Genomic DNA, 10,063 nt, shown 5'->3' with positions numbered 1-10,063 from the left:
GGGACGGGGTGAGGGAGAGGGGCGGCGGCGGGTATATAAGAGATGGGGGGCTGGCGTGGAGGAGGGGGCAAGGCGGCGTGCCCCTGACGGACTCGGGCGGCGGCGGCGTCGTGCGCGCGAGGGAGACGACGGGAGGTGGGCCGCTTGGCTGGGCCTCGGCCCGGTCGGGCGCGGGTTTTATTTTAATATTCCGCCGAATCTAAAAAAAATCACAGAAAAATAAATAAAAATCCAAAAATGATAAAACAAATTTACCCCGTCTAATGAAAATAATTAGAACAAGGTGAACATTTTTCTTGGCCAAAAATGCAGTTTTGAAAACGTGCAATTTTTATAATGCAAGTAAAATTGCAAATAAAATCCGAATAAAGTCCAATATATGATTTTAATATTTTTCCTCCAATATTTCAATTGTTTTGGAGAAGTCATATTTTCTCCTCTCATTTATTTTGATATGAAATATTTTTCGGGGAGAAAAATAATTAAAACCAAAAATCCTCGTTTTATTATTTGATAAAAATCAAATATGAAAAATCGGGGAAATCCCCAAGTCTCTCCGAGGGTCCTTGAGTTGCTTAGGATTTATCGAGGATTTGCCAAAATGCAATAAAATATGCTATGCAAGGATGATCTATTGTATAACATTCCAAATTGGAAATTTGGGATGTTACAAACCTACCCCCTTAAGATGAATCTCGCCCTCGAGATTCGGGTTGGCTAGAAAATAGGTGAGAGTGGTTCTTCCGTAGGTCTTCCTCTCGCTCCCAGGTGGCTTCATCTTCCGTATGGTGACTCCACTGGACTTTGCAAAACTTGATAACTTTACTGCGGGTAACTCGGCTGGCATACTCAAGAATCTTAACTGGTTTCTCCTCATAGGTCAAATCACTTTCCAGCTGAATCGCTTCCAGTGGCACTGTATCCCTCAGTGGTATCTCAGCCATCTCTGCGTGGCACTTCTTCAACTGGGAAACGTGAAATACGTCATGAACTCCTGACAATCCTTCAGGCAATTCCAGCTTGTAGGCAACTTCTCCCATACGTTCCAAAACTCTGTATGGTCCGATAAAACGGGGTGCTAACTTTCCCTTAACTCCAAAGCGCTTCACTCCTTGAAGTGGTGATACTTGAAGATAAACTCTGTCTCCGACTTCGTAAACTGTCTCCTCACGTTTAGAATCAGCATAACTCTTCTGTCTGGACTGGGCTACCTTGAGCCTATCGCGAATCAACCTCACTTTCTGTTCAGACTCCTTAATCAAATCTGGTCCAAACAACTGACGGTCTCCAACTTCGTCCCATAACAATGGTGTTCTACACCTTCTTCCGTACAAAGCTTCGAAAGGGGCCATCTTCAAACTAGTCTGATAACTGTTGTTGTAAGAAAACTCTGCATATGGCAAATTGTCATCCCAACTAGATCCATAATCTAGCGCACAAGCTCTTAACATGTCTTCCAAAATCTGATTGACTCTCTCGGTCTGTCCATCTGTCTGTGGGTGAAAGGTTGTACTGAATTCTAGCCTAGTTCCCAAAGTCTCATGTAACTGATTCCAAAACTTCGAGGTAAACTGGGTTCCTCTATCTGATACAATGGTCCTCGGAACTCCATGCAAACATATGATCCTGGTCATGTATATCTTTGCCAACTTAGCACTGGTGTAGGTGGTCTTCACTGGAATGAAATGAGCTACTTTCGTCAAACGGTCGACTACAACCCATATTGAGTCATAGCCTGAACGAGTCCTGGGCAATCCCGTGATAAAATCCATGCCTAGTTTATCCCACTTCCATTCGTGTATCGGCAATGGTTGTAGCAATCCTGCTGGCTTCTGATGTTCTGCCTTCACTCTCTGACATACATCACAAACTGCTACATACTCCGCAATGTCCTTCTTCATTCCGGTCCACCAGAAAGTATCCTTCAAATCCAAATACATCTTGGTATTTCCTGGGTGAATCGAATACGGTGAATCATGGGCCTCTTGCAAGATCAATTTTCTGATCTCCGGATCATTGGGCACGTAAACGCGGTCCTCAAACCATAAGGTATCGTGTTCATCCTCACGAAATCCCTTGTCTTTTCCTTTGCTCATCTTTTCCTTTATCTCGTTAATTTCCTTGTGTGTCTTCTGAGCTTCTCTAATCTTTTCCATCAAGGTAGACTGAATCTCCAATGTCGCTAAATAGCCTCTTGGGACTATCTCCAAACATAGCTCGTGAAGATCCTCGGCTAACTCCTGGGGTAACTCTCCTGTCATGAGGGTGTTAACATGGCTCTTGCGGCTCCAAGCATCTGCTACTACGTTAGCCTTCCCTGGGTGATAATGCAATCTCATATCATAGTCCTTAATAAGCTCCAACCATCTCCTTTGCCTGAGATTTAACTCCTTCTGTGTGAAAATGTACTTCAAACTCTTGTGATCCGTGTACACCTCACAATGGTTTCCGATGAGAAAATTTCTCCATGCCTTCAACGCATGCACTACGGCTGCTAATTCCAAATCATGCGTGGCATAATTCCTCTCATGGGGTTTAAGTTGCCGTGAGGCATATGAAACAACTCTTCCTTCCTGCATAAGCACTGCCCCAAGTCCTCGACGAGAAGCGTCGCAATAAACTTCATAATCCTTGCGTTGATCTGGCAGAATCAACACTGGTGATGTAACCAATCGTTTCTTCAACTCTTGGAAACTAGCTTCACATTCCTCAGTCCAATTGAATTTGGTGTCCTTCTTCAATAGCTCAGTCATGGGTTTTGCAATCTTCGAGAAATTCTCGATGAACCTCCGGTAGTATCCTGCAAGTCCAAGGAAACTCCGGATCTCTCCAACTGACGTGGGTGATTCCCAACTTGTTACCGTGTCAACTTTGGCGGGGTCTACTGCTATTCCTTCTCCGGATATAACATGTTCGAGGAATCCAACTTCCTTCAGCCAAAATTCACATTTGCTGAACTTGGCGTATAACTAATGTTCTCTGAGCTTCTCGAGTACCAAACGCAAATGCTCCTTATGCTCTTCTTAATTCTTGGAATAGACTAAAATATCGTCAATGAACACCACGACGAACTTATCCAAAAACTCCATAAACACCTTGTTCATCAAGTTCATGAAATAGGCAGGTGCGTTAGTCAGACCAAATGACATAACGGTATACTCATATAGCCCATATCTGGTGGTAAAAGCCGTCTTAGGTATATCCTGCTCTCGAATCTTTAACTGATGGTATCCTGATCGTAGATCGATCTTGGAAAATACCTTAGCTCCTTGTAAGCAGTCAAACAAATCATTGATCATCGGCAGTGGGTACTTGTTTTTGATGGTCACTTCATTCAATCCACGGTAATCAACAACCATCCTCAACGATCCATCTTTCTTCTCCACTAGAAGTACTGGCGATCCCCAAGGTGACGAACTTGGGCGAATATAGCCTTTATCCAATAACTCCTTAATCTGCTTCTTAATTTCCTCCAAATCTTTTGCGGGCATCCTGTACGGTCTCTTAGATATTGGCCCTGTGCCTGGCAAAAGTTCAATCAAGAATTCAATGTCTCTATCTGGTGGCATGCCTGGCAACTCTTCTGGAAATACATCCGGGTAATCCTTCACCACTGGCACTTCCTCCTGTACAACTCCTGATAAGGAATTCACTTGAGTCCTCTTTGGCACATGCCGGGATACATACTTGATCCTTCTTCCTTCTGGGGTGGTAAGCATAATCGACTTACTGGCACAATCAATGTTCCCTCCATACTTTGATAACCAATCCATGCCTAATATCACATCCAATCCTTGCGATTCCAATATTATTAGGTCTGAGGGAAACACGTAGTTACCAATCCTTAATGGTAACCGATCACACCATAAACTAGCCATATACTCTGCTCCTGGCGAGGTTACTAACATGGGTGACCTAAGGGCTTCGGTTGGCAGTTTATACTTATCCACAAATCCCCTTGATATGTATGAATGCGATGCACCAGTATCAAAAAGAACGAGTGCAGTAAATGACTTAACCATAAACTTACCTATTACTGCATCAGGCTGTGCTTCAACCTCTTCCACGCTCACGTGGTTCACATGTCCTTTGTTGAAAGGGTTCGGCTTCTTCCCTGAGCTTCCATTTCCATTACCATTCTGGGCTTCAGGACATTCATTGGCATAATGTCCAGTCTTCTGGCACTTAAAGCAAGTGACTTGGCTCAGGTCTCTCTTAGCTGGGGTTGAAGGGTTGGTACGGTTCTGTCCGTTGCTTCCTCCGTTCCCATTACCATTGTTGGAGCCATTATGGTTGTGCGAACTACCTCCTCCATGGGTATGCTGAAACTGTCCTCCCGATTTTGGGGCAAATCGTGGCTTCTGCTGAGCTCCAGAATTATACTTCCCTTGTCCATACTTCCTCTTACGGTTCTCAATCTGCTGCTGCTTCCCTTCAATCATGAGTGCTCTATCTACCAACTCCTGTTAGTTGTTGAAGGTTGCTACCATTATTTGCATGCTCAGCTCATCATTGAGTCCTTCCAAAAACTTCTCCTGCTTGGCTGCATCTGTAGCAACGTCATCTGGTGCATAACGTGCTAAGTTAATGAAATCCTCCACATACTGGCCTACGGTGCGTCCTCCTTGGCGTAGGTTGCGGAACTCACGCTTCTTCATAGCCATAGCTCCTGCTGAAACATGGGCTGTATGGAAAGCTTGCTGAAACTGGTCCCATGTGACAGTGCCCATAGGGTGTGTGGCTGTGTAATTCTCCCACCATGATGTTGCGGGTCCATCAAGCTGATGTGCGGCAAAACGCACTCTTTCCGCATCTGTGCATCCTGCAGTGGCCAACTCCCGTCCAACTTTGCGGAGCCAATCATTTGCAACAATCGGCTCGGTGCTGCTGGAAAACACCGGCGGATTTAGCCTCAGGAAACGGGCTAAGTGATCAACAGGTGGTGGTGGTGGGTTGTTGTTGTTGTTGTTGCCTTGGTTCTGTACTAACACTTGCATCAGGGCATTCTGTTGCTGAATCAATTGAGTGATCTCCGGTGGGAAAACAAATCCGGTGTCGCGTCTCGGAGGCATCTGATAGGTTAGAAAAGATGAGAGTTTAGAATAGAATGAGGTCTAGAGAGAAAACACTACCCATATGCTCATGAGACAAATACAATCAATAGCATTCAATCAATTCAAACAAGGCATACAATCGATCTATCTAGCGTTACAAAAGTGCTCGAACTATACTATATAAATGGGGGAAAACTACTACTGATATGGTGGTCTACTAGAAATTCTGATCAGTTGAAGACTCCATGATATCTGCTCCAGCTTCATCAACAAAGTCATCTTCACTGGGGTCGGAGTCGGTGTCGTCGATGATGATGTAGTTATCCGGGCAAGCGCATTCATCATCTTCTGCTTTTGGCACTGGATTTCCCATGAATACTCCAATCTTCTTCTCCAGGTCATCATTCTTCCCTACTAGTGCGACGATTTCCTCCAAATAATCCTCGCGTGTAGCCTTGAGTTCTTCCTCTAGCTCCTTGATCTTCGTCAATGCCTCCTTCAGATCTATCTTGTCTGAGCACATCTGGTTCTCCTGGCGACGAATATGTTGGTTTTGCTCCTGGATGAAATCTGCAATTGATCCATCCTTCTTGGTGCTGATCATCTCCCATTGCTCGTCTCGGCGTCCACAAATCTGATAAATAGTATCCTTAAGCTCCCTGTGGTAGACTTCTCCAATGCGTCCCATAGCGATGTGGGCTCCCATGCTCTTCCCTAAACTCCAGGTTGGTGCTTCAAAAGCCAATTTTATAGGCTCAGTGACTGGCGCAAACGACCTTCCTTGAACTTGAACTTTAATCTTCCAGCTCTCCTCTTCAGGTAATGTGGCGTTGTAGGTTTCGGTGATGCTTGGTATTCCTATGTTCAAGTACTTAGTGAATTCCTTCAAGTGTCGTCCAAAAGGCGTGTCTTCATCTGGTTGCATGAACTTGCTCCTTGCATCCGCCATTCCTAAAAGAGAAGAAAGTGGAGAGGGGTCAGAAATGAGAAGAGAGAAGTGTTCTAGGGTTTAAGCTTAGTGGTCGTGTCCTACAGTCAGCGTGTGCTCTGATACCACCTTTGTAGCGACCAGACCTCAAATGGTCTGTGTTGCTGTGCACCAGTGTCATCCCTGGATCAGTAATGCTGACACGCACAGTACAAATGGAGGATTTATAACAGAGTAGCAATCACACACTTATTACGTCGAATATCTCAAAAGAGAAATAAGCATGATAAATATGGCTTAAGGCCATCTAATACGATAACAGCGGAAGGCTTGGAAGATAAGTGAGTCCATCAACTCCAACGGCATCACTGAGTATAAGACCACGACCTAAGGCACCTTACTCGTCGTCTGAAAAGTCTGCAACATGAAATGTTGCAGCCCGAAAACGGGTGAGCACATGGAATATGCTGGCAATGTAACACATAGAGAGTAATGAACATAATAATGCTATACTAGATACATACATGGCTGGTGGAAAGCTCTATGGTTACAGTTTTGCGTAAAGCCAATTTTTCCCTACTGCAAAGGAATAAATTTTATTTAACTATCATGGTGGTTGTTAAACATTGAGAATGGTTGACAGCATTCTCAATCCCAATTAAGTATCATCATTAACCCAACAAAATTTATTAAAGTAACATGGTGATGAGATTCATATGAAAATCCAAGTACTAGATACTCAAGTTGTCCATAATCGGGGACACGGCTAACCATGATTAGTTTATACACTCTGCAGAGGTTTGTGCACTTTTCCCACAAGACTCGATCGCCTCCGCTTGAATTCTCGCACTACATGATGTTTGAGAAACAGATGACCGAGACACAGTCTTTCAGAAGTGTTTGCACCTTACGATGTGATAGACCGTACCACCTACATCCCCTACATCTGCTAGTCTACCACTGTAAGAGTTCACACAACTTAATCAACTATGCTAGAGCCCATAATAGCTTGCGGCTGCACACGGAAGTTTCTAGCATGAATAATCTAATGATCCCTTTGAACCTGGGTGGCGGTCCAAAAGAAAAAACAGGCAATCCTGGAATACCCAGGTACCTCAATCCACCCAGGTGTGAGTTTTAGTTGCCACCTTAAGTAAACCATTAATTAACAATCTCACATCTATCATGAATATCTCTCAAACCCAATCCACGTCTATAAGCATAGCATGGCAATATAAGCAACGTAGAAGTAACTCCCAAGGGTTTGATAATAAAACAGGTAATAGGTACTACCTCAACTACTTCCCAATACCCACAATTTAATTAGATCCTAATCATGCAATGTTTGAGGATTGATCTAATGCAATAAAAATTGGGTATGGAAGAGTATGATCAAAGTGTTACTTGCCTTGCTGATGATCCGCGAAACCTAGAGATTCGAAGTAACAAGCGGCGCACTCCGGGTACTCTATCGCAAACAAACAAGCAAACAATAAGTACTCATCTAATGCACAGGTAAAACTCGAATAAAAGATCCAACCAGAAAGTTCAACTTAAGAACTCCAGTTTGCAAAAAGAATCAAATCGAACGAAGCAACGAAAGTCAAATGGCGAAAGAAACAAGCTTCGTTTACTAATCTGGATCTAGGTCAAATTTTACAGTAGCAAAAACTTGTTTGAGTAGGTTAAACGGAAAGAGAATTTCGAGACGAAACTCTAGGCGCTTGAATCGCCTGATTCCGATAAACGAGCGAAAAGTTAAACGAAAACGAAGATCTGGTCAGGAATCGAGATCTGGAATAATCGCGGAAAATCCGACGAAAAAGAAAACTGACGAACAGTTAAACGAACAGACGTTCGTTAACAGCAAAAATCCGACGAACACGTTCGTTAAAACGAACGGGTCGGTGAACGTTCACTAAATAATAAAACCGGAAAAAAATAAACCGATCTGAAAAAAACGAAAACTAGGGTTTAGAGAAAAAAAACAAACGTTTTTTTTTAGAAAACCGGCAAGGCGGCGGCGGCTCGGTACCTCGTCGGGACGGGCTCCGGCGGGGTCGGGCGGGGCTTCGGTGGGGCTCGGCGAGGGCGGCGGGGCTCGGGCGCGGCGAGGGGCGGCGTCGGCGGCGGCGTACGGCGAGCGGGGCAGCGAGCTCCTCGGGCGGCGGCGTCGGGCTCCGGCGGCGGCGGCTTGGGGCGGGGACGGGGTGAGGGAGAGGGGCGGCGGCGGGTATATAAGAGAGGGGGGCATGCGTGGAGGAGGGGGCAAGGCGGCGGCGGCAGCGTGTCCCTGACGGACTCGGGCGGCGGCGGCGGCGTCGTGCGTGCGAGGGAGACGACGGGAGGTGGGCCGCCTGGCTCGGCTAGGCCTCGGCCCCGTTGGGCGCGGGTTTTTTTTTAATATTCCGCCGAATTTAAAAAAAATCGGAGAAAAATAAATAAAAATCCAGAAATGATAAAACAAATTTTCCCCGTCTACTAAAAATAATTAGAACAAGGTGAACATTTTTCTTGGCCAAAAATGCAGTTTTGAAAACGTGCAATTTTTATAATGCAAGTAAAATTGCAAATAAAATCCGAATAAAGTCCAATATATGATTTTAATATTTTTCCTCCAATATTTCAACTGTTTTGGAGAAGTCATATTTTCTCCTCTCATTTATTTTGATATGAAATATTTTTCGGAGAGAAAAATAATTAAAACCAAAAATCCTTGTTTTATTATTTGATAAAAATCAAATATGAAAAATCGGGGAAGTCCCCAACTCTCTCCGAGGGTCGTTGAGTTGCTTAGGATATATCGAGGATTTGCCAAAATGCAATAAAATATGCTATGCAAGGATGATCTATTGTATAACATTCCAAATTGGAAATTTGGGATGTTACAATTTTAAAACGAACGGTTCATAAAAAACTAGCTAAATTCATAACTAAATAGATAACCTAATTAACCTACTGCCCTAACTAAACCCTAAGTAAATTAACTGAAGAACCCTAGCTAGCAGAGAGAGGAGGAGCGCTGGGGGGGTTACAGAGGGTGCAGGGGCGAGGAGGCAGGCCCGACGACGGCCGAGGTTGGGAGGGGACGAAGCAGAGGAGGGAGGCGTGGCGCGTCGGGGTCGGGGGCGAGCGCCGGGGACGGGGACGAGCGCCCGGGGTCGGAGCCGAGGCCGGGGTCGGGGTCGGGGCCGGGGTCGGGGGCGAGCGCAGGGGCGCAGCGAGGGCGGGGCGAGCGTAGGGTCGCGGCGAGGGCAGGGGCGAGCACAGGGGCGCGTCGAGGACAAGGCCCCGGGGGGATTTGGGGGGAAAAGAGGCGGGATGAAGCAGAGAGAGTGAGGATTTTGGGTTAAGTGGACGTAGCAGTAGCGCGTTTAGAGGAAAAGTTCTACTACTATTACATGTAGCTATAGCGGTTTTGTGCAGAAAGCGCTACTGCTAACTTGACTAGCTGTAGCTCTTTTTCAGTAAAGCGCTACTGCTATAACCAACAGTTTTTCCTTTATTTTCTCTCACTTTTTTCAGTAAGGCGATATATATTGCATTATTTGACGGTTAAATATGTATACAAAATAGGAACATACATATTACATCATTGGACCCATGCATAATAATGGCTAAGTATGTATACAAAATAGGAACATATATATATATATATATATTACATCATTTGACTGATAACATACGGTTCTCCTCAGCGTTGACGTTTTCGTTTTTGAGTCAGCTTCTTTCCCTTCTTGTTCGTTGAAGAATAATTGAGCCCCTCATTGTGACTTTGCTTTTTCCATGGAGTACGATTTTTCTTAGGTAATGTAGTATTGATTCTTCTTTTGACGTATACTTCATCATCATCGTCATCTTCCCTCATTGGGTTACCGTACTGATCGTAGTCTTCCTCGTTGGCGACTCCATCCATTCCAATGATGTTCCTTTTGCCTCTCCTCACGACAACACGGCTGGGATTGCGCGGGTCGGTTATGAAGAAGCATTGTGTCACGTGCTTAGCGTGTACCCATGGCTCATTTTTTGCGATAGCGTTCACGGTAGCGCTCTTGGCGTCGGGTATAGTCATGGTAATGAA

The sequence above is a fragment of the Triticum aestivum genome, chromosome 5D (genome assembly GCF_018294505.1).
Source record: "Triticum aestivum cultivar Chinese Spring chromosome 5D, IWGSC CS RefSeq v2.1, whole genome shotgun sequence".
Taxonomy (NCBI): Eukaryota; Viridiplantae; Streptophyta; class Magnoliopsida; order Poales; family Poaceae; genus Triticum; species Triticum aestivum.
This window is presented reverse-complemented; position numbering follows the sequence as displayed.